Consider the following 27,191-nt stretch of genomic DNA (forward strand, 5'->3'; position numbering starts at 1 on the left):
AACAAAAACTAAAAATAGAACTGTACAATCCAGCAATTGCATTATTAGATATTCACTGAAAGTGAAAACTAAAAATACTAAAAATAACTCAAAAAACTAAAAATAGAACTGTACATTCCAGCAATTGCACTATTAGATATTCACTGAAAGGATACAAATTATAGATTCAAAGGGGTACATGCAGCCCAATATTAATAACAGTGGAATTAATAATTTTGCATACAGTGGAATATTACTAAGCCATCAAAAAGAATGTAATCTTGCCTTTTGCAGTGATGTGGATTGAGCTAGAACGTATTATGCTGAGCATAAGTCAGTCAGTGGAAGATAAATACCATATGATTTCACTCATATGTGGAATTTAAGAAATGAAATAGATGAATCTATGAGAAATATGGGAATGGCAGAGAAGGAAACAAACCACAGAAGACTAATGATAGAGAACAAACTGAGGGTTGATGGAGGGAGGTGGGTGGGTGATGGGCTAGATGGGTAGTGGATACTGAGGAAGCCACGTGTTGTGATGAGCAGTGGGTGTTGAATGTAAGTTATGAATCATTGAATTCTATTCCTGAAACCACTATTGTGCTGTATGTTAACTAAAAATTTAAAAATATATATCGTACATGTGTTAATCAGATATATTTATTATATCCATTTCTTATTTTCAGTTATTTGCTATTAATATTTGATGCTCTTGCAAATAATAGTGCATTAAACCTAATTCAGATGTTGGAAAATCAGCAATATCAGGAAAATGACAAAAATATCCTTCTTGTAGGATATTTTCTGTGACTTCTGAAAGGAAATGTATATTCTACATTAGTAAGGAGAACTGGATTTTGTGTTTAAAAATCCAGATGTTTGGAAGCACTTCCAGATTAATGAGGGCAAGTCATGGAATACATTTGGCTTGTGTGTGTTGTGTACTAAAATAAAGTTGCTCCTAGTGAAATAAAACAGAATGGTGTGGGGACAATGATACTATGCTTTCAATATAAACATGTATCTTCTCTGGCCAGGGACTATAGACCTATCAAATGAAAGTAGTATCACATTGTATACTGTTTTCAGGTCTTAACGTAACTTAATATTTTAAGTGATATAATCCAACTTCACAGATAACTTTTGATTGTGGTTCTATCTTATTGAATAAATATATCAGAATTGAAAACTCACCCACTGCAATATCACTTTATGTATCACTCTAAAGAGAAGGATTCTGGGAATCTTCTGGAATTGCCATTAAAACCAGATATACTAAAGTCAAGTTAAACGTCTACCTGTGCTGTTTTTCACTGTAAGGCAAATGCAAGTGTTAACTTGTTAAAAACATTAATGTGGTGTGAGGAAATTTTATTGGTTGGTACTTGTCTTGTCTGGATCATTAATAAGCATAAGTACTTGGGGTTGCTGAGGTCCAGCTGAGTGGTCTTCTAATAAGACAAGTAACACTTTTAGTATTGTTCAATTGATGAGGTCATCAATAATCTTCAGAATACCCCTTATAATACCCTCTCATAATACTCCTAAATAATCTCATAATACTCCTACTATGTGCTTTTAGTTTTTCACATCACAGGGCATTTTTAACATCACAATGTATTTTTAGTCTTTATTGGGTGGAATACAGCTTTAGAATTTCCCATTTTAGAGAAACTGCTGTGTACATATTTGAACAGCTCATTGAAGAGAATTATTGGCCATTTGGAAAGTAAATAACTCTGGAAGGAAATAAGTGAATAAATGATATGACGAAGTAACAAAGGACCAAGCAACTATGATGTTTGTGGCAAGGGGTGTCTGTATGATTAAAACAGAACAAATGTTATGTCTTATTTTTAATTAATTTAATGCATTGTCTCATCTTTTCTTTTTTGGTAATGTTTTTCAGGTCAAAAGCTAGAACAGGTTACTATTTTTTTTTCAAGTGAACAAGTTACTTTCAAGAAAGAAAGGTTAGTTGTTATCCTGGTACTTTTGAAATTCTTATGTGTTTTTGACCAGTGATATCAGTATTTCAAAATCTGTGAGTTCTTTCAAAAGTTCAAGGAAAAATATTTTAATGATAGATATTTTTCCCAATGAATATACCTACATGGATCAAGGAATCCTCATTATTGTTTCTTCACTTTTTAATATGCCTTTTCAAAATAACTTGAATAACTTTGGGGAATCATTTCCATATTTCTTTTTTTCACAATTTTGTATTGAATAAAAATAATCTTGTAGTGAAATTCAACTGTGCTAAATACTGATTTTTTATATTTATCTGAAATATTCATAATATAGATGCTTCTACTTATATTTATACTATAATCATATTATTTTTGGTACCTCGTTTGCTCCTTAAAATTTTAACTGATTAAAGGGTTTTATATATCTCCAATATATCTTATCTAATTTATTAGAACAGAGGTAGCATTTTAATGCTATATATATGAATCATATTATTAAGATACTAAATAAAATGTCTACTACATGTTTACTGTTCTTTAATCAAACCTACACAAAATCAGCCTGGTTATGGAAATGATTATTTGTTGGGAGGGTGCCTGCCTAGATCAATGATGAGCACAATTGTCTGAGGATCCTGAGGGATTGATTCCAGATGTCAATCTGAGGTCCAGATGAATTGCCCTTTACTAGAACAAAAAAGACTTTCAAGGCCTGGCTCTCTTTGGTGACCTCTCAGTGCCAACACAATACCACTGTTAGCATGATTTATATTTTTCTAAGAAAAGAGCATTTGTGTCCTATTTTATAAGGCACTATGCACATTTAGATATGATCAGTAATCCAAGACTTGCTCCATTTTCTCACTTTGAACACACAGTTGTAGAGAGATACTTGTATATAGAAAATATGTTCTTAAGTAACAAATGAGAGAATAAAAATGAATGAATAAGGAGAGAAGCAATAGTGGTGGGTACTGAAATTCCCATTTGGACTAAAAGAAGAAAAAATGTATGCCTATATTCTATAATGACAATGGAACCAATTTTAGTTTTTTGTTAATTTTGCTGTTGAATATTTTTTGATACCTTGTTTTTGCTTTTCTTTCTGTCAAGTTTTGCTGAGATAGGATTGGAATCAGGTTTTCCACTTCAAGGAATACAGGTGAGTAACAACAAAGATCCTTTGAAGTTCATATGTCATATTCTGTGTGCCAGGTCCTGAGGTCTCTGTGTTCATCTTTTAAGAAGCTTATTTATGGATATTTTTATAATGTGTCATTTTCCTCATTGAGACTCTTATCAGGGTTATCTACATTATTGTATCGTTATAATTTGTTTTTCATTGTAATTATTTTCTACTTTGATGGAAACATGTAGAATTTAAGAGAATTTTTTTGGCAGTTTCAGATTAGATAAAAAATTGTTATAGTGAAATCCAAATATTATCAGATTTTCTGTATTTGTTTAATTATTGAAATTTCAGAAGAGAGACTCCATGATTCACAAAGCTTTTGTGGTCACACTGCATTACATTTCTGCTTCTACCTTAATTTTTGAGGATTGACTTGAATTGTTTCTCAGTTTTACAACATGAGAAGCCATATGTGAAATTTTGTTAGATTTCTTTAATACCGTAAAATTTTTATATGATAAAATTTTCAATAATTATTTTGAAACACAAAATGGTTCAATTTGCAATACTATTCTGTACTTAAAAAGATATGATGTTAAAAGCATCAAATGGAGAGATATGCAAATATCATATCATTATGATTTCTTACTAAAACTTGAAATATGCATCCTTAAGAAAAATGGTTTCTATATTTCCTGGCATGCCTTGTTGAGGATTTTGTGTTACTTGGGACCTAGTGGTTAATGCTTTAAGAATAGGCAATTTTTTCTTAACAAAGTTCTGTCACAACTCCTATCAAGTACTACTTATTTTTGTATTAATTTATTATGGATTTTTTATTTATATTTATTCTCTAGAAAAATAGGAGGTAATTCTAAAGGACTCAGTCATAGATCAGAGGGAATTATCTCTGCCAGGTATTGAAATGACTCTAGAACCTCAATCATTAACAAACCTTTGAGCAGGCATACAGATATCAGGACCAATAGGACATGTTTTTATTTAAAAAGGGTATTCTCGCAAGCCCCTACTTGTCTATTTGTTACCATTAGTAGATTCACAGGTTCATGGAATTGGTGCTACTATCTCAATCCAAACAGTATAATAGCATATTGATGCATAATATCTATGCAGTAAATTGTCCATGTTAGTATGCTATAATAGTACAGAACTCAGACATACAAGAAAAATACAACACAATAGAATCTTCCCTATGACCAGATCCAGCCTCATAGCCCCAAATGCAATTCTTCTAAAAATGTATTTCACTTTTTTTATTTTTTTGTTATTTTTTTGTTTATAAAAATATGATTATATAATTTTTCTCTCTTTGTGACTGCATCATTTGCTCAAGATTCTTACTAGTTAGATGAACATTTTATTTGAAACATCAAATTCATTACTGTAAATTTTTTAGTAATATCTTCTTATTTTGTATTTCTTACAGATATTCATATCTGTGTTATCATTCTTGATTAATCTTGCTAGGAGGATTTCAATCATATTAATTATTTCAAATTATTTTTTTTTGCTATTTTTTCCTTTTATAAGCATGCTTTTTATTTTGCTTATTTCTGCTCTCAACCTCTTTATTTTTTCCTTATACTCTTCTGGATTATTATTTATCTTTATCTAGATTCTTGTAAAATAGAATCGATTGATTTTTTAGCCTTCCCCAATTCTAATATATTTTTTTCACTCTAAATTTCCCTGTAAGCACTTTCTAGTTTCATGAGCACAAGTTTAGCATTTACATCCTCACTATTACTCATATAAATATATTTTCTAGTTTCTATGTTGATTTATTTTTGAATTATGGATTATTTATAAAGGCATTGGTTAATTTCCAAGAAGTTAGGCTTTTTCTTTTGACTTTTATTACTCATTCCTAACCTAATTTCATATGATAAAAAACATACTTTGATGTTATTACTTTAGAATAATTTTTTATCTCTGTCATGGCCCCGGGTATGGCATAATTTAATAAATATTACAGTTATAATTACACTAGCATGTAATTATATAATTGTGGATGCAGTGTTCTCTACATGCCAGGTAGTTCTATTTTGAAATTATCTTATATATATCTCTTGAATATTTACTAATCTATGATCTGAAAATGAGTTACTCATGGAAAGTCATATGGGAGATAGTCATGGAAATAAGATAACTGGGTGGTTTCTGCAATGTTTGGAATATTTGTGATTTTTTCTGTCTTGATTAATTGGTTTGGATGGTGCAAATTTTTATCTGTACAATTTTCATATATGCACTTTTCTACACACACATTATATTTTAATAGAAAGTTTAAAATATCTCAGGGGCACCTGGGTGGCTCAAGTAGGTTAAGCGTCCAACTCTTGATTTTTGGCTCAGAGCATTATCTCACGGTTTGTGGGATCAAGTCCTGCATTAGGCTCTGTGCTAACAGTGCAGAAAATACTTGGTATTCTCTTCCTCTCTCTCTCTCTCTCTCAAAATGAATAAACATTTAAAAATGACATTTTTAAATTTTTTAAACTTCATTTAAAAATGAAAATAAAATGAAACAAAATAAAATGAAATATCTCATCAAATTAACCCAAATATTAGCTAACACATTTCTTAGGAATATCGTCTAATATTTATAAATGTGTTACTTGGTACCTAAAGATTGATGTCTTCAGGATAGGTTGAGTGTTCTCTTTTAAACACATATATTTTCATCTATTTTTCCCCTTCGCTTCCCCCATGGTCTTCTAAACAGAGAGGGTGGGAGGCAAACCACAAGAGACTATTAAATACAAAAAACAAACTAAAGGTGGATGGAGGGGTGGGAGAGAGGGAAATTGGGTGATGGGCATTGAGGAGGGCACTTGTTGGGATGAGCACTGGGTATTGTATGTAAGCCAATTTGACAATAAATTATATTTATAAAAAGCCACATACATTTTCAGTTAATTGTAACATTACACTGACAGTCATACCAAGATAGACTTTCATTACTAATCACTTAAATATTATTATTAATTGCAAAGCAAAATTAGTATTCTAAGATTTAGATGTTCTGAAAAAGCCATTGAATAAATTACAGCTTTAATAAAATTTTTATTTATAATAACCTACATTCTGATAATATATGCAAGGATGACAATGGAGGACAAAATTTATTACACTGATAAAAAAGTGTTCCCATAAAAAATAATCAGGATAGCTTCCTGATTATAGTAGGAATTTTTAAGATTCTGGCATTCTATTTGTTTCTTTCCAGATAAATTTGAGCAGATTTATGTTTGTTGTATGGATTTTTCTTTTCATGTGTTTGTCTTTAGTGCTGGCAATTCATAATTGAGAGTGAAAGAATAAGAAAATAAATATAAAGGTATAGTTATGGTACCTGAATTAGGTGGTAAATTAATCACACAGGATATAGAGAATTTTAATCTAGCATGATGTTTACTTAGCTTTATAGAAGTCTGTAATATGCAGAATGGACTAATGTCATCTCATTGAGAGATCTAATAGTTACTCATGCACAGTTTTATTTTGCACTAACCACCCTATAAATATTTTATGACTTAATTCATATAGAAGCCTAGGGGTGTGTGTGTGTGTGTGTGTGTGTGTGTGTGTGTGTGCCTGATACGGAGAAACAAAAATATCTAGCTGTCAGTGCACTTTGTATATATACAGATAGAGTAATGTTGAGTCATATTTACATATCAAACATGCCTTATTCAACTCTGGAGTGAGGCTACAGGTAATGCATTCCAAGTGGGGTTAGCAGGTTAAAGTCTCTTTGCACATAACATTTCATAATTATTTTCTGTCAGTATTTTCTAAATAGACTGTGAAAATAAATCCAAGGTCTTTTCTCCAGCCCAGCCTAAGTATGTGGTGAACTCATTACTTACTGTCTTATTTATAAAAAATTGTAATCACATTGAGAGATTATAACAAAGTTGGCATTATGGAATAGATACTGAAGTGTTAGTAATCATGCTGTTGGTTTGGCTTAAGATGACTTAAGAAAAAATTGGAAAAATACATAGAGAAAGTGTTGATATGACTCCTTTATCTAGAGAGTTTAGCTGTGCGTGTGTGTGTGTGTGTGTGTGTGTAATAGAAATAATGTCGCTAAATAGAAAAATTTTAGGTTTTAGTATTAACAGAGACAAAAAAATTAAAGAAGGAACTGTAAGTGCAGATCAGGTAAAAATATGAAGTTATATCTAGGGATTAAATCAGTAGATGAGAACTTAGTAGTAATATTATTGTTCTAATGTGGGAAAATGTTGCTTAGGATAGAGAAGGGAGACAAAGTTTCTGAAATCAAGTTTATATAAAGTGTTGTTTTGGTGTGGATTAATTCTTGCTTGAATAACCTAAGTGGTAAATTTTGAAAATCAATTTTTGCAACCTTATTTACTCTGTTATAATGTGTGTGTGTGTGTGTGTGTGTGTGTGTGAACATTGCCATATCCCTAGCTAAACCATCACCATACAAAAGTGGATATGAAGAAGCTTGTGAAATTACCATACAGTCAGCTTCAATAAACTAAAGCCAAAATGTTCACTGTCTTAATATAGTATAAATAACAACCCTGTAAGAAATTAACTCAGTTATGAAGGAAGCATGGGAAGATGACAAAGTAGAAAGACCTTAAACTCACGTCATTCCATGATTACAACTAGATATCACTCACATCTGAGTAAAATAAACTAGAGAGTTATCCAGAGACTAGCAGAACAAACTCCACAACTAAAGGTGTGGAAAAAGGCACATCAGAGAAGTTAGAAAAGGTAGAAGTTAGAAGGGTAGAAAGGGCAGAAAAGAGTTGCCCACAGAAAGGAGGGAGCCACAATAGCAGACAGGAAAAAGCACTGGGGATCCCACATGGGGAAAACAAATCCCCATAATGTCTGGATTTGAAAACCAGAGGGGCTGAATTCCATGAGTTTGTATAGCCAATAGGACTTTGAGCCTGTAACTTTAAAAGTCAGCCAACTCAGCACTGGGTAAACTGGTAAGGCCATTGATAGCTTGGTCTCTTATCTATCTCTATCTATTAAAAAGACAATAACTCAAAGGGAAACAACATAAAAGTGACAGCTTGCATAAAGTGAGGGAGGTCTGTTTATATTGATTTCAAAATGTGCTGGGGGACTTCTCTAGAAACAAAGGAGCTGGTGGCTGCCTTTTCCTCCCCCCCCCCCCAACATAAACATAGAGACACCTGCAGGATATAGCACTGCACAGACAATTGTTACATAATCTGCTAGCAGTGTACCCCACCCACAAGTTCTCCCAAGAACTCATCCACTCCAAGCCTATTTGCCTCACCCTTTAGCTCAGCATGCATTTTATTAAGACCACACACACCCTGCCTAGTCACTGACTCTCTGTGCCATGGCCAAGCAGCTGACATGCTTCTGGGGATCTGTTCAAGGACTATAGACTCAGTGCAAAATTTTCTAACACTAACACCACACCCCTGAGCCCTTCTGGTGTGACACCACCTCAGAGCTGGCCTCCCTGGTTCTCACTAACATTAAAGACAGTAAGAAAAACCCACAACAGGCAAGAAGTCAGTATAGATGTCTGAAATGAAAGGAAAAGTGACTCAGACACGGTATCAGGATGCAAGCAACATACATGGGAGCCTGAGCTAAAGTGCCAGGTTCTAGTGAAGGGAAGACACTGCACTGCAGAGCACTACATGACCTTTTCTTCACAAAGCCACTACTTTCAAGAGTAGAAGACATAACAGACTTTCCTGACACAGAAAAACAAACACCGAGAGGTAGACAAAATGAGGAGAGAGAGGAATATGTGCCAAATGGAAGAACACGAGAAAAATCACAGCAAGAGATCTAACTGAAGGAGAAACAAGTAATATGTCTGATACATAATTTAAAGTAACAATCATAAAGATACCCACTGGATTTCAGAAAAGAATGGAGGATATCAGTGAGAATTTGACAAACAGATAAAAATAACATCAGAGATAAAGAACTCAATAAATGAAATAAAAAATACGACAGATGAATAAAGAATAGGCTACAGGAAGCAGAGGACAGTATCAGTGACCTGGAAGAGAGAATAGTAGAAAGCAATCAAGATGAATAGGTGAGAGACAAACAAATACTGCACAATGAGAATAGACCTAAAGAACTCATTGACCTCATCACGTGTAATAAAATTCACATTATAGGGACTCCAGGAGAAGAGAGAGAAAGGAGGGCACAAAATATATTTGAAGAAATAATGGCTGAAAATTTCCTGAATTGGGGGAGGGGAACAGATCCAGATTCAACACACATAAAGGTTCCCCAACAAATTCAACCCTAGGAGGTTCACACCAAGACACATAGTAATTAGAATGGCAAAATATAATGATTCTGAAAGAATATTAAAAGTTGTAAGAGAAAAGAAGACAATTACATACAAAGGAAACCCCATAAGTATATCAGATGATTTTTCAACAAAAACTTTGCAGGCCCAAAGGAAATAGCATTATGCATTCAAAGTGTTGAAAGGGAAAAATCTATAGCCAAGAATACTTTTCCAGCAGGGCTATCATTCAGAATATAAGGAAAGCTGAATAGTTTCTTAGAAAACAAACGTTAAAATAATTCATGACCACTAAACCAGCCCAACAAAAAAGATTAAAAACCTCTGAGTGGGAAACAAAAATCATAAGTAAGAGTAAGAAAAATAGAAAGTACAAAAGCAAAAAAAAATATTAAGTATACTTATAAAAATCACTTAATACAAGCACAAAATAAAAGGATATAAAATATGATGCCAAATATCTGAAATGTGGATGGAGAGGAATAAATTAGTACAAAATTAAGCAGACATGAGTTTAATATAGGCTGCTATATGCAGAAAATGTTAGATATAAACAGAACGATAACTGCAAATCAAAAAACAATAATAGGAAAAAGAATAAATAGTTGGAAATCCAAGTATAATGCTAAAGACACACAGCAAACCATAAAAGAGAAAATGAAGAAAGGATAAGAGAAAAACTACAAAACAACCAGAAAATAAGTAACAACATGGCAATAAGTGCATATTTATCAATAATTACTTTCAATGTAAATGAACCAAATACTAAAATCAAAGACACAGGATAATAGAGTGAACATGAAAACAAGACCCATCTATATTCTGCCTACAAAATATTCATTTTAGGCCTAAAGACACCCACAGATAGAAAGTTAGGAAATGGAGAAACATTGATCATGCAAATGGATGTCAAAGGAAAGCCAAAGTAGCAAACATATGTCACACAAAATAGGCTTTAAAACAAAGTCTGTAACAAGAAACTAAGAAGGGCACTATGTAATATTAAAGGAGAGAATCCAACCAGAAGATGTAACAATTGTAAATATCTATGCACCCAAAATAGGAGCAGTTAATACATAAACAATTAATAATAAACTAAAGGAAATAATATATAATAATATAATAATAGTAGGGGAAATTAACACGCACATTTACATCAATGGACAGATAACCTGAACAGAAAATAAGGAGCAATATCTTTGAATTACAAACTGGACCAGATGGATTTAACAGATATATTCAGAACATTTCATTCTAAAACAGAAAAATACACATTCTTTTCAAGTTCACATGGAACATTCTCTAGAATAGATCACACAGTAGCCCACAAAACTAGCCTCAACAAATGCAAGTTCAAAGTCATACCATGTGTCTTTTCTGACCACAACACTATGAAACTAGAAACCAACTACAGGAAAAAATCTGTAAAGACTACAAACACATTTAGGTTAAATAACATACTAATAAATGATGAATGGGTAAACGAAGAAATCAAGAAATAAATTAAAAATGCATGGAAAACAAGTGGTCCAGTTTCATTCCTCTGCATGTCGCTGTCCAGTTTTCCCAGCACCACTTGCTGAAGAGACTGTCTTTATTCCATTGGATATTCTTTCCTGCTTTGTCAAAGATTAGTTGGCCATACATTTGTGGGTCCATTTCTGGGTTCTCTATTCTGTTCCATTGATCTGAGTGTCTGTTCTTGTGCCAGTACCATACTGTCTTGATGATTACAGCTTTGTAGTATAGCTTAAAGTATGGGATTGTGATGCCTCCTGCTTTGGTTTTCTTTTTCACTCATATGAGGACTTGAAGAGACAAAACAGATGAACATAAGGGAAGGGAAATAAAAATAATATAAAAACAGGGAGGGGGACAAAAGAGAAGAGACTCATAAATATGGAGAACAAACTGAGGGTTACTGGAGGGGTTTTGGGAGAGGAAAGGGGCTAAATGGGTAAGGGGCACTGAGCAATCTACTCCTGAAATCATTGTTGCACTATATGCTAACTAATTTAGATATAAATTTTTTTTTAGAAAATTTAAAAAAATACATGGAAACAGATGAAAATGAAAACAAAACAGTCCATAACTTTTGGAATGTAGCAAAAGCAGTTCTAAGAGGGAAGTGTGTAACCACATTGGCCTAACTCAAGAAGCAAAAAGAAGTTCAGAAAATAACCTAAACTTACACCTAAGGAAGGTAGGAAAAGAAAAACAACACCCAAAGCCAGCAGAAGGAAAGAAATAATATTAGGGTAGAAATAAATTGTATAGAAACTAAAAACACAATACAGCAGATCAAGGAAACTAATAACTAATTCTTTGAAAAGATGAAAAACATGATAAATTCATCAAGGAGAAAGAGAAAGAATTCAAATAAACAATATCAAAAATAAAAGAGGAAAAAATAAGAACCACTACAACAGAAATGCAAACCATGGTAAGACAATATTATGAAAAACTATGCCAACAAATTTGACAACCGGGAAGAAATGAATAAATTCCTAGAAACATATAACCTACCAAAACTGAAGCAGAAAGGAATAGAAATTTGAACAGGCTGGTTACCATCAAGGAGATTGAATCGGTAATTTTAAAAAATCTCAACAAACAAAAGCCCAGGACCAGATGGCTTCACAGGGAAATTCCACAAAACATTTAAAGAGCTAATACCTATTATTCTCAAACTCCCAAAAAATAAAAGGAGAAGGAAAACTTCCAAATTCATTCTCTAAGGTGAGTATCACTCTATACCAAAGTCAGATAGACATCATAAAAAAAAAAGATAACAGCAGACCAATAACTGATGAACTTTGATGCAAAACCAACAAACAAAATCCAACAATACATTTAAAAAAAACATTCATCATGATCAAGTGGGGTTTATCCCTGGGCTGCAAGGGTGGTTCAAAATTCTCAAATCAATCAATGTGATACATTACATCAATAAGAGAAAGTATAAAAACATATGATTATCTTAATATATTCAGGAAAAGCATTTGAAAAAATACAACCGTCAACAAAGTAAGTTTAGAGGGAACATACCTCAACATAATAAAAGCCACATACAAAAAAAAAAAAACCCACAGCAAATATTACCCTCAATGGGGAAAAACTGAGAGTGTTCCCTGTAAGGTCAGGGACAAGACGAGCATGTTCACTCTCATCACCTTAATTCAACATAGTACTGGAATTCCTATTCACAGAAACTAGACAACAAAAGGAAATAAAGCACATTCAAAGTGGTAAGGAAAAAGTAAAAAATTTACTATTTGCAGATAACATAATACTCTATACAGAAAATGCTAAAGATTCCACCAAAAATATTAGAACTACTAAATGAATTCAATAAAGTCACAGGTTAAAAAAATCAATGTGCATAAATTTGCTGCATTCCTATACACCAATAATGAAGCAGCATAAATAGAAAACAAGGAATCAACCCCATTCACAATTGCACTAAAAACCATAAGATACCTAGGAGTAAACATAGCCCAAGAGATAAAAGATCTGTACTCTGAAAATGATACAACACTAATGAAAGAGGCTGATGAGGATACAAAAAAATGGAAAAACCTTCCATTGTCATGGACTGGAAGAACAAACGTTGTTAAAATGTCTATAATACAAAAACAATCTACACCTTTGGTGTAATACCTATCAAACAAACATCAGCAGTTTTCACAGAGCTAGAACAAACAATCCTAAAATTTGCATAGAACCACAAAAGACCCAGAATAGCCAAAGAAACCTTGAAAAAGAAAAGCAAAGCTGAAGACATCACAATTCCAGCCTTCACGTTATATTACAAAGCTGTAGTAATCAAGACAGTATGGTACTGATACAAAAACAGATACATAGATCAATTGAACAGAACACCCAGAAATGGGCCCACAAGTATATAGTCAAATAATCTTTTGAAAAGCAGGAACGAATATCCAACGGAAAAAAGACAGTGTCTTCACTGTCTTTTGAAGTGAGTGCTGGGAAGACTGGACAGCAACATTAAGAAGAATGAAATTGGACCACTTTCATACACCATACACAAAAATAAAGTCAAAATAGACAAAAGACCTAAATGTGATACAGGGAACCATCACAATCTTAGAAGATAAAACAGCAACCTCTTTGATTCAGGCTGCAGCAACTTTTTACTTGACGTGTCTCTGGAGGCAAGGGAAATAAAAGCAAAAATGAACTATTGTGACCTCATCAAGATAAAATGCTTCTGGGGGCACCTGGGTGGCTCAGTCGGTTGAATGTCTGACTTCAGCTTAGGTCATGATCTCCCAGTTCGTGGGTTCAGGCCCCACATCAGGCTCTGTGCTGACAGCTTGGAGACTAGAGCCTGCTTCAGATTCTGTCTCCCCCTCTCTCTCTGCCCCTCCCCCACTCGTGCTCTCTCTCTCTCTCTCTCTCTCTTGAAAATAAATAAATGTTAAAAATATTTTTAAAAGAAGATAAAATGCTTCTGCACAGCATGGGAAATAATCAATGAAACTATAAGGCAACTGACAGAATGGGAGAAGGTATTTGCAAATTACATATCTATAAAGGGTTAGTGTCCAAAATCTATAAAGAACTTACCAAAGTCAACAAGCCCCGCCAAAAACAAAACAAAACAAATAATCCAGTGAAGAAATAGGCAAAAGACATGAATAGACATTTTTCCAAAGAAGACATCCAGATGGCTAACAGACACATGAAAAGATGCTAAACGTCACTCATCATCAGGGAAATGCAAATCAAAACTGCAATGAGATACCACCTCACACCTGTCAGAATGGCTAAAATTATCAACTTAGGAAACAAGAGATGTTGGCAAAGATGTGGAGAAAGGAGCACCCTCTTACACTGTAGGTGTGAATACAAACTGGTGCAGCCACTCTGGAAAACAGCATGGATGTTTAAAAAGTTAAAAATAGAACTACCTTAGGATCCAGTAATTGCACTACTAAGTACTTAACCAAACAATATAAATATACTGATTTGAAGGGGCACATGCTCCCCGATGTTTATAGCATCATTGTTATAGCATCCATAATTTGAATATATATATATATATATATATATATATATATATATATATATACACACAATAGAATATATAAAAAAGTAAAATGAAATAGTGCCATTTGCAGTGAGTGGATGGATCTAAAAAGTATAATGTTAAGCAAAATAAACCAGAGAAAGACAAATACAGTATGATTTGACTCATATGTGGAAGTTAAGAAACAAAACAAAGAAAGGGAAAAGGTAAGAGACAGAGAGAGAGAGACAAGAAACAGTCCCTCAATTATAAGTAAAAATCTGATGTTTACCAGTGTGGAAGATTATAAATGGGGGGATGGTTAAATAGGTGATGAAGGTTAAGGAGTTCACTTGCAATGAGCACAGGGCGATGTATGGAAGTGCTGAATCACTATATTGTATACCTGAAACCAACATAACAGTGTATGTTAACTAATTGGAACTAAAATGAAAACTTTAAAAATTATAAGGAAAAAATACATTTACAATACTATACTGTAAAAAAAAAGTCCATGTATAAGTGGGCCTGCACAGTTACAACCCATGTTGTTCAAATGCCAACTGTACTATATAAATTTACTTATATATTAAATCTTAAAAAGTCAAATTCATAAAATCAGAGAGTGGAATGGTAGTTTTCAGGGGCTAAGGGGTGAGGAAAGTGAGCAGATTTTGGTCACAGGGTAATAACTTCAGTTTTAAGATTAATAGATTCTGAGAATCTAATGTAAAGCATAATGACTGTAGTTAATGCTGTATTGTATACTCAAAATTTGCAAACAGATGTCTTAAATATTCTCACCATAGTAAAAAAAAAAAAAGGTAACTATATGAGGTGATGGATGTATTAATTAACTTGATTGTGGTAATCATTTCACAGTGCATACTTCTATGAAATCATTGTGTTTTAAACCTTAAATATGTAAAACCTTTATTTGTCAATTTTACCTCCATAAACTCTTAAAAAATAGATCAATTAGACAAGATTAATTAAGAAATAAAAAACTTAACACCTAACAGGCATCTGTAGAAATACAGATACAACAATAATAGAATATACATACTGCCCAAATGCCATGGAGCATTCTCCAGAAAGATTATTTGTTCTGCCATAAAATCCACATCACTATATTTAAAAGAATTGAAATCATTCAATTCATAATCTGTGACCACTAAGATATTGTATCATAAATGGATAACAGAAAGAAATTTGGGGAATTCATAATGAGGTGGAAATTAAACAATACACTCCTAAAAACCTTACAAGTCAAAAATGAACTACTGGGACTTCATCAAAATAAAAAGCTTCTGCACAGTGAAGGAAACAATAAGCAAAACTAAAAGGCAACTGACAGAATGGGAGAAGATATTTGCAAATGACATATCAGATAAAGGGTTAGTATCCAAAATCTATAAAGAACTTATCAAACTCAACATTCAAAAAAACAAATAATCCAGTGAAGAAATGGGCAAAAGACATGAATAGACACAATGCAAATCAAAACCACAATGAGATATCACCTGACACCTGGCAGAGTGGCTAACATTAACAACTCAGGCAACAAGAGATGTTGGCAAGGATGCAGAAAAAGAAGATCTCTTTTGCATTGTTGGTGGGAATGCAAACTGGTGAAGCCACTCTGGAAAACAGGTTGGAGGTTCCTCAAAAAACTAAAAATAGAACTACCCTAAGACCCAGAAATTGCACTACTAGGTATTTATCCACAGGATACAAGTGTGCAGTTTCGAAGGGACACATGCACCCCCATGTTTATAGCAGCACTATCAACGATAGCCAAAGTATGGAAAGAGCCAAAATGTTCATTAATGGATGAATGAATAAAGAAGATGTGTTATATATATATATATATATATATATATATATACACACACACACACACACATATATATACACACACATATATATACAATGGAGTATTACTCAGCAATCAAAAAGAATGAAATCTTGCCATTTGCAACTACGTGGATGGAACTGGAGGGTATTTTGCTAAGTGAAATTAGTCAGTAAGAGAAAGACAAAAATCCTATGACTTCACTCATATGAGGACTTTAAGAGACAAAACAGATGAACATAAGGGAAGGGAAACAAAAATAATATAAAAAAAGGGATGGGAACAAAACAGAAGAGACTCATAAATATGGAGAACAAACAGGGTTATTGGAGGGCTTGTGGGAGGGGGGATGGGCTAAATGGGTAAGAGGCACTAAGGAATCTACTCCTGAAATCATTGTTGCACTATATGCTAACTAATTTGGATTTAAATTAAAAACAAAAAACAAAAACAAAACCTATCTATATATACTGCCTGCAAGGGACTCATTTTAGACCTAAAGACACCTGTGTATGGAGAGTGAGGGGATGCAGAAACATTGCTCATGCATGCAAATGGATGTTAAAAGAAAGCCAGAGTAGCAATAGTTATATTGGAAAAATAGACTTCAAAACAAAGATTGTAACAAGGAACAAAGAAGGACACTGTATATAATAAAGGAGACAATATATCAAGAAAATACAACAATTGCAAATATTTATGCACCCAACGTGAGAGTACCCAAATACATATAACAGTTAATAACAAACATAAAGTAACTAATTGATGGTAATACAATGATAGTAGGGGACTTTAATGCTACACTTACATCAGTGAACAAAACATCCAAATAGAAAATCAACAAGGGTGAGCCTGGGTGGCTCAGTCAGCTAAGCTTTCCACTCTTGGTTTCAGCTCAAGTCATTATATCATGGTTCATTAGTTCGACCCCACTGGGGCATGACAGGGCAGAGCATGCTTGGGATTCTCTCTCTCTCCCTCTCTCTCTATGGTCCTCCCCCACTTGTGTGCTCTCTCTCTCTCTCTCTCTCTCTTTCAAAATAAATAAATAAACTTAAAAAAAAAAGAAAATCAACAAGAAAACTACTTTGAATGACACATTGTACCAGGTGAATTTAACAGATTTGTTCAGAATATTCCATCCAAAAAACCCAGCAGAATACATATTCTTTTCAAGTGTACATGGAACATTCTACAGAATAGAGAACATGTTAGCCTACAAAACAAGCCTCAATAGACCTGAAACCATAAAAATTCTAGCATATTCTACAGGCATAACAACTTATGATATAAGCCATAAAAACTTTTTTTTCTAGATAAGTCTCCTGAGGCAAGGAAACAAAATCAAAAATAAACTATTGGGACTTCATCAAGATTAAAAGCTCTGCACAGCAAAATAAACAAAAAACTACAAGGCACCTACATAATGGGAGACAATATTTGTAAATAACATATCTGATAAAGGTTTCATCTCCACAATATATAAAAAACTTATAAAACTCAACACCCAAAAAACAAATAATTCAGTTTAAAAATAGGCAGAATGCATGAATAGACATTTTTCCAAAGAATACACCCAGATGACTAACAGATACATGAAAAGATGTTTAACAACACTCATCATCAGGGAAATGCAAATCAAAACTACACCTCACACCTGTCAGAATGGCTAAAATTAATAACACAAGAAACAACAGGTGTTGGTGAGGATGTGGAGAAAAAGGAATACTCCTGCACTGTTGGTAGAATGCAAACTGGTGCAGCCTCTAGAACAAAGTATAGATTTTCCCCAAAAAACTTAAAAATATAACTACCTGATTACCCATCTATCACACTACTGGGTATTTACCTGAAGAATACAAAAACACTAATTCAAAGTGATACATGCACCCCTACATTTATTGGAGGATTATTTGCAATAGCCAAGATATGGAAGGAGCCCAAGTGTCCATTATTTGATGAATGTATAAAGAGGATGTGGTATATATATAAAGTGGAATATATAAAAAATAAGAATGAGATCTTGCCATTTGTGATGACATTGATGGACCTAGAGAGCATTATGCTAAGTGAAATAAGTCACTCAGAGAAGGACAAATAGCATATGGTTTCACTCATATGTGGAATTAAGAAACAAAACAAAGAGAAACAAAGCAAACAAGCAAAGAGAAAAATAAGAGAGTTAATCAAGAAGTAGACTCTTAATCATAGAGAACAAACCAAACAAAACAAATTGATGGTTTTCAGAGGGGAGGTGAGTGGACAAATGGGTGAAATAGGTGATGGGGATTAAGGAGTGCACTTGTGATGAGCACGTGATGTATGGAAATGTTCAATCACTACAAGTGTACACCTGAAACTAATATAATACCCTTTGTTAACTAAATGGAATTAAAATAAAAACTTAAAAGAAAGTAATCTTTGGCTAAATTCTCTGTCTTCCAACTCATCATGGTGATTGCCCTGAGCTCCCAGTGTCAGCCTTGTTGATCATTCAGTCATTTGGGAGGTCTTTCTCTTTTCTTGAAGAAAACTTCATATTCACAACTGGATAGTTCTATTGACCCATCCTGTCAAACCCCAGAAATCTAACAGCTTTCCTTGATTTTGCCCCATCCCTATTCCCTTTAATTCAACCTGGCAGTTTTTCTTCTGATACAATTCCATCTCTATTCTTGGCTTCTGCTAAGATGGCTGGTTAAGTCAATGAGTTATACCTGTAATCTCTTTATGCAGCTGTTTTCCAGCCACACTTTGGTATTCTTTCCAGAGCAAGCTTTCTTGTATTTCACAATATGGATAAGTTAAGAACTTTCCAAATATTCAAGTTATGGTTCTTTTTCCCTTAACAATTTCTTCAACTTATTATTCTGCTCTCACATTTTACTATAAGCAACAAAGATAAACCAGGATGTGCTTTCAATACTTTGCTTAGAAATCTCCTTAAATATCTATGACCATCACTACAATTTCAACTTTCCACAAGACACTACAACGCAATTTGGCCAAATTATTTCCCACGTTATAACAGAGAACACCTTGGAGCGCTTGGGTGGCTCAGTCAGTTGAGTTTCCAACTTCGGCTCAGGTCATGATATCCCGGTTTGTGGGTTTGAGCCCTGCGTCAGGCTCTGTGCTGACAGCTCAGAGCCTGGAGCCTGCTTCCAATTCTGTGTCTTCCTCTCTCTCTGCCCCTAACCCACTCGCATTCTGTCTCTGTCTCTCTCAAAAATAAATAAACGTTAAAAAAAATAACAGATAACACCTTTCTTCCTATTTTGAAATGTTATTGAATAATATGTTCTTCATTTTTATTTGAGATCTCAGTATAATCACCTTTAGTGTCCATATTCCTACCAACAGTCTTTTCAAGACAATCTAGGTTTTTTTTTTTCTATCATGCACCTCAAAGCTCTTCCAGCTTCTATGCACAATCCAGTTCCAAAGTAACTTCTACATTTTTAAGTACTTGTTATAATAGCACCTCATTTAATTGCATCAAAATTTGTATTATTTTGATAGAGCTGCAATAACAAAATACCAGAAACTGAATACCTTAACACAAATTTATTTTCTTGCAGTTATGGAGGCTAGAAGTCCATGAACAAGATATTGGCAGGTTTAGTTCCTCCCATTATTATTATTACTATTATTATTATTAGTTTTTATTCAAATTCCTGCTAGTGAACATACAGTGTTATATTAGTTTCAGGTGTACAATTTAGTGATTCAGCAATTCCATACAACACCTGGTGTTCATCACAATAAGTGTCCTCCTTAATACCCATCACCTATTTAACCCATTTCCCCCCCCCCACTTGCCTCTCCTCTAATAACCATCAGTTTGTTCTCTATAGTTAAAATTCTCTTGCTTTGCCTCTATTTCCCTATGCTCATTTGTTTGGTTTCTTAAATTCCACATATGATTCAAATCATATGATATTTGTCTTTCTCTGACTGACTTATTTCACTTAGCATAATACTGTCTATCTCCATTCATGTCATTGCAAATGGCAAGATTTATGGCTGAGTAATATTCGATTGTACATATATACCACCTCTTCTTTGTTCATTCAATAGTCTGTGGACACTTGGGCTCTTTCCATAGTTTGGCTATTGTAGATAATGCTGCTATAAATATCACGGTGCATGTATCCCTTTGAATTACTTCTCATATTCTTTAGGTAAATACCTAGCAGTGCAATTACTGAATCATAGGGTAGTTCTATTTTTAACTTGTTGAGGAACCTCCATACTGCTTCCAGAATGGATGTGCCAGTTTGCATTCCCACCAACAGTATAAGGGAGTACCCCTTTCTCCACATCCTTGTCAACACCTGTTGTTTCCTGAGTTGTTAATTTTAGCTTTTCTGACTGCTGTGAAGTGATATCTCATTATAGTTTTGATTTGCATTTCCCTGATGATGAGCGATGTTGAGCATCTTTTCATGTATCTGTTAGCCATTTGTATATTTTCTTTGGAAAATGTCTATTCATGTCGTCTGCACATTTTTAAATTTGATTATTTGTTTTTTGGGTGTTAAGTTCTTTATATATTTTGAGAACTAACTCTTTACCAGAAATTTCACCTGAAATATCTTCTCCCATTCCACAGGTTGTCTTTTAGTTTTGTTGAGTATTTCCTTCACTGTGCAGAAGATTTTTATTTTGAGGAAGTCCCAATAGTTTATTTTTGTTTTAGTTTCCCTTACCTCAGGAGACATATCTTGTAAAAAGTTGCTACGGCTGATGTCAAAGAGGTTACTGCCTGTCTTCTCCACTAGGATATTTATAGTTTCAGGTCTCACATTTAGGTCTTTCATCCACTTTGAGTTAATTTTTGGGTAAGGTAAAAGAAAGTGGTTCAGTTTCATTCTTTTGCACGTTGCTGTCCAGTTTGCCCAACAGCATTTGCTGAAAAGACTGTCTTTTTTTCCACTGGCTACTCCTTCCTGCTTCATCAAAGATTAATTGACCATAAAGTTGTGGGTTTATTTCTGGCTTTTCTATTCTGCTCCATTGACCTATGTGTCTGTTTTCGTGCCAGTACCATACTGTCTTTATCACTGCAGCTGTGTAATATGACTTGAAGTTCAGAATTGTGATGCCTCCAGCTTTGCTTTTCTTTTTTAAGATTGCTTTGGTTATTTGGAGTCTTTTGTGGTCTCATACAATTTTAGGATTGTTTGTTCTACTTCTGTGAAAACCACTATTGGAATTTTGATAGGGATTGCATTAAATGTGTTGGTTGCTTTGGATAGTATAGACACTTTAACAATTTTTGTTCTTCCAATCCATAAGCACAGAAAGTCTTTCCGTTTCTTTGTATCATCTCAATTTCTTTCATCACTGTTTTATAGTTTTCAGGGTACAGGTCTTTCACCACTTTGGTTAGGTTTATTCCCAAGTATCTTACATTTTTTGCCATTGTATATGAGGTTGATTCCTTAGTTTTTCTTTCAGCTGTTTTATTATAGGTGTATAGAAATGCAACAGATCTCTGTACATTTATTTTGTATACTGTGACTTTCCTGAATTCATGTATCAGTTCTAGCAATATAATACAATGTCACCTGCAAATAGTGAAATCCACAGTTAATGCCATCCTCAATGGGGAAAAACTGAGTGCTTTTCTTCTATGGTCAGGAACAAGACAGCGATGTCCACTCTTATCACTGTTATTTAACATAATATTGGAAGTTCTAGCCACAGCAGACAACAAAAAGTAATAAAAGGCATTCAGGTCAGCAAGGAAGTGGCTTGGTTTCTTTTGAGAAATCTCCCCTTGGCTTGCAGATGGTCACCTTCTTACCGTGGTCTCACATGGCTATTTCTCTGCGTGTGCACATCCCTGGTGTTTTTTATATGTCCAAATTTCCTCTTCTTACATGGATACAAGTCATATTGGATCAGAGGCCATCCATATTACTTCATTTAACTCTAATTGCATATTTGAAAGCTATATGCAAATAAAGTCACATTCTGAGGAACTGGGGCTTAGAGCTTCAACATATTTTGGGAAAATTCAGTCCATAACAGCACTAAAAGTCTGGCATAATGTTATAATGATATATAGGCAAATGAAATTTCACGACACTCTTTCTCCCAAAAGCAGTTATTTCGTCTTCAACAAGACTTCTCCTGAGTGTTCTGTTTTCTACTGAAATCCAGATTTCCACTCAAGTTGATTATGACCATTTTTAATTTAAAAACTTTATTTTTAAATCATAAAAACTAAATGGAGGGGCATCTGGCTCAGTCAGTTGAGTTTCCAACTTTGGCTCAGGTCATGATATCCTGGTTTGTGGGTTTGAGCCCTGCGTCGGGCTCTGTGCTGACAGCTCAGAGCCTGGAGCCTGTTTTGGATTCTGTGTCTCTTTCTCTCTCTGCCCCTCCCCTGTTCGTGCTCTGTCTCTGTATCTCTCAAAAATAAATAAATATTTAAAAAAATTTTTAAAAAAACTAAATGGAAAGTAGAGGCATTTCCCATATATCCCCTGTTTCCATACATGCACAACCTTCCCTACTATCAACATCCTTTACCAGAGTAGTACATTTCTTAAAATGAACCTACATTGACATCATTACCACTCAAAGTCCATAGTTTATATGCACCCTTGGTTTGTATATCTTATTGGTTTTGACAAATGTGCAATGACAAATATATCCCATTGTATATTACATAAAACTTTCACTTCCCTAAAAATTCTCCATGCCCTGCCTATTCATTCCTATGTCCCCACCTAACCCCTGACAACTACCAATCTTTTTTACTAACTCCATAGTTTTGCCTTTTCCAAAATATCATATGGTTTGAATCGATAATCCTCTGACCATGCATTTAACTTTTTCACATTTGTTTCTTTCACTTAGTGATATGTATTTAATTTTCCTACAGGTCTATTCATGGTTTTGTGATTCCTTTTATTAGTCATAAATAATATTGCATTTTCTAGAGGCACCACTGCTTATTAATTCACCTACTAAAGGACATATTAATTGCTTCATAATGTGCAATTATGAATAAGCTTCTATAAAACCATTCATGTGGACATAAGTTTTCAAATCATCTGATTAAATATCAAGGAGTACAATACCTGAATTGTATGGTAGGAGCATGTTTAGTATTATAAGAAGCTGCCAAACTGTCTCCCAAGGTGGCTGTTCATTTTTCATTCCCACTAGCAATGAATGAGAGTCCTATTGTTCCACATTCTCACCAATATCAATAGCTAATTTGATATTGCCAGTGATCTAGATTTTGGCTGCTCAAATAGGTGTGTAGTGGTAATTCATTTATGGTTTAATTTGCAATTCCCTGATAACATATGATCTTTTCATATGCTTATTTTTCATTTGTATATATGTTTTGTGAGATGTCTGTTAAGGTCTTTGACCTATTTTTTTAAACTGGGTTGTTCATTTTCTTTTCTTGATTTTTAAGTGTTTGTATGTTTTGGATAACAGTCCTTTACTAGAGGTGGTTTTTGAAATGATATTTCCCAGCCTGTGGATCGTGTCCTCCCTCTTTTGACATTGTCCTTTTTAAAGGAGAAGTTTTTAATTTTAATGAAGCCCATCAATGGTCTCTTTCATCAATTTTATACTTGGTGTTGTTTCAAAAGTCTTTGCGATATTTTCTCCTATATTATCCGGAAGGAATTTTACAGCTTTGAATTTCACACTTAGATCTTTAACTCGAGGATTAATTTTTATGAAAGGTGTAAGGTCTGTGTATAGATTCATTTTTTTGCATATGGATGTCCATGTCCAGTTGTTCCAGAATTATTTGTTGCAGATACTATCTTTGCTGTATTATATTGCTTTTTCTCTTTTATCAAATATCAGTTGTCTGTATTTATTTGGGTTTATCTCTGGGCTCCCTATTCTGTCCCATGGTTCTATTCCTTTATTCTTTCACTGATACCTTGATTATTGTAGCTTTGTAGTCTTTTTTTAAAGTTTATTTATTCATTTTGAGGGAAGGGGGGAACCAGAGAGAGACAGGGAGAGACAATCCCCAGCAGGCTCCATGCTGCCAGCACAAAGCCCGATATGGGGTTTGATCTCACAACCCATGAGATCATGACCTGAGTTGAAATCAAGAGTTGGATGCTTAACCTACTGAGCCACCCAGGCACCCTGTAGTAAGTCTTGATACAGTTAATATGAAACCTTCTATGGTATTCTTCTCCTTCAATATTGACTTTGCTATTCTGGGTCTTTTGCCTCTACATAAAAACTGTATGTAGTTATATCCACAAAATAACTGGCTGGTATTTGGACCGGATTACATTGAATCTATAGATCAAGTTGGGAAGAACTGACATCTTGACAATCTTGAATCTTCCTATCAATGAACATAAAATATCTCTCCATTTATTTAATTCCTTTTTCAATATTTTAGAATTTCACAGTTTTCTTCATACAGAACTTTTACATATTTTATTAGAATTATATCTAGATATTTAATTTTAGGAGGATACTCTTGTAAATGCTGATGTGTTTTTAATTAAATATTTCATATGTTCATTGCTGGTATGCTGGGAAATAATTGACTTTTGTATAGTAATTTTGTGTCCTTCAATTTTCCTGTAATTTAGTATTTTTTTTATCAATTCTTTCATATTATTTACATAGAAAATCATGTTACCTATGAACAAAGACAGTTTCATTTCTTCCTTAACAATATGTATACCTTTTATTTACTTTTATGGTTTTGTTGCATTACATAGTATATCTTGTATACATCCTTTCCTTGTACCCAGTCTTACTGGGAAACCAGGTTTCTCACCATTAAGTATGATGCTTGCTGTAGATTTTTTGTATTCTTTATCAAGTTGAGAAAGTTCTCCACTAGCCATAGTTTGTTGAGTTTTTAGCATGAATAAATATTGGATATTGTCATATGTTTTTTTCTTCTGCATCTATTGATATGATCATGAATTTTTTTCTTTTTTTTTGACTTGATGAATTACATTTGCTGATTTTTAAATATTGAACTAGCCTTGCATATGTGGAATAAATTCCTCTAGGCTGTGATATGCAATTATTTTTAAACATTTTTAATTCAATTTGCTAGTATGTTGTTGAGGATTTTTTTCATTTATATTTATGAGAGATTTGGGGTTTTAGTTTTATTCTCTTTGTAATAACTTTGTCTGGTGTTAGCGTTAAGATGAGCCTAGCCTTTTAGAATGAATCAGGAAGTATTAAGTATTTTCTCTATTTCTATCTTCTTAAGATGATAGAGAACTGATATAATTTCTTTCTTAAATGTCTGGTAGAATTCACCAGTAAACCCATCTGGTTCTGGTGCTTTCTTTTTTGGAAAGTTATTATCTATTGATTCAATTTCTTTAATAAATAGATCTATATCTATTAATTATTAAAGATTAAAGAGGCATATTCTGTCTTTCATAGAATTAGCTAATTATATCTAAGTTTTCATATGTGTAGATATAGAAATGTTCATATCTTTATTATCCTTTGAATGCCCATGGGATCTGTGGTGATGCCTTCCCTTTCATTTCTGATGTTAGTAAATTGTGTCCTCTCTTTTGTTAGTTTGCCTGAAGATTTTCAAGGTTATTGATATTTTTAATGAAAGAGCACTGTATTCCAGTTTTATTGAAAAACAATTGATATTTGTCACTGCATAAGTTTAAGGTGCACAGCATATGGTTTAGTTTACATATGTTTTGAAATAAGTATTGCAGTAGTCAAACAACCGGTTTTTGATTTTGTTGATTTTTTAATTGATTGTCTTTTTCCAATTTTATTGATTTCTGCTTTAGTTATTACTACTTTATTTCTGCTGACTTTGTACTTAATTTGGTCTTCTTTTTCTATTTTTTCTTTTTTTAATGTTTATTTATTTTTGAGAGACAGTCGGGTAGAGGCAGAGAGAGAGAGAGAGACACAGAATCTGAAACAGGCTCCAGGCTCTGAGCTGTCAGCACAGAGCCTGACATGGGGCTCGAACTCAGGAGCCATGAGATCATGAAGAGCTGAAATCTAACACTCAACCAACTGGGCCACTCAAGTGCTCCCATCTTTTTCTACTTTTCTGAAGTGGAATCTTTGATTACTGATTTTAGATCTTTCTTCTTATGTGATATATGCATTCAAGACTCTAAACTTCTCTCTAAGCAAATCTTTCACTGTGTTTCACAAGTTTTGATATGTTGTATTTTTATTTTCATTTAGTTTAAAATATTTTGAAATATTTAAAAAATTTCTTCTTTGAGCTATGTGTTGCTTGTATGTTGTTAAATCCATGTATTTTTTTCAGCTATCTTTCTGTAATTGATTTCAAGTTAAATCCATTGTAATCTCACAGCAGATGCTGTATTATTTCTACTTATAAAAATTTATTAAGTTGGGACTCTTGGGTGGATCAGTCAGTTAAGCCTCAGACTCTGGTTCAGTTCATGATCTCACAGTTTGTGAGTCTGAGCCCCACATTGGGCTGTCTGCTGTCAATGCAGAGCTCGCTTCAGATCCTCTCCCCCCCCCCCCCGCCACTCCCCTGCTCTCTCTCTCTCTCTCTCAAAAATAAAAAATAAAAGCTTTTCAAATAAAAATAATAAAATTTTATTAAGTTGTGGTTTATGGCCCAGAATATGGTCTATCTTGATGAGTGTTTTATGTGACTTGAGAAGACTCTGTCATTTTCTGTTGTTGGATGAAGCAGTCTATGTCAAAAATACCCAGTTAGTTGATGGTTCTGTTGAGGTCCATTAGATGCTTTCTGACTTTCTGCCTACTGGATCTGTCTTTTTCCATTACATGAATGTAAAATCTACTATGATAGTAGATTCATGTATTTTTAATTGCAATTCTGATCATTTTTGCCTAACATATTAGTGTCCTCTAAC

At 33.6% G+C, this 27,191-nt stretch overlaps 1 long non-coding RNA gene and 1 other non-coding gene across 3 annotated transcripts in view; both read left to right on the forward strand.

Moving 5' to 3' along the window:
- The window catches only part of LOC107181265, a 129,758-nt gene that overhangs the window by 20,665 nt on the left and 81,902 nt on the right, over positions 1 to 27,191 (forward strand). For both annotated transcript variants that reach the window (XR_006218469.1, XR_006218470.1), the window contains 2 exons: positions 1,895 to 1,958; positions 3,072 to 3,120. This is a non-coding gene — a long non-coding RNA (uncharacterized LOC107181265). The remainder of the gene's footprint in view (positions 1 to 1,894; positions 1,959 to 3,071; positions 3,121 to 27,191) is intronic.
- Positions 2,562 to 2,628, forward strand: LOC122239999. Its single transcript, XR_006219382.1, has one exon. It is a non-coding gene; the product is annotated as a small nucleolar RNA SNORD109A (small nucleolar RNA).

This window comes from Panthera tigris, chromosome B3 (genome assembly GCF_018350195.1).
Source record: "Panthera tigris isolate Pti1 chromosome B3, P.tigris_Pti1_mat1.1, whole genome shotgun sequence".
NCBI lineage: Eukaryota > Metazoa > Chordata > Mammalia > Carnivora > Felidae > Panthera > Panthera tigris.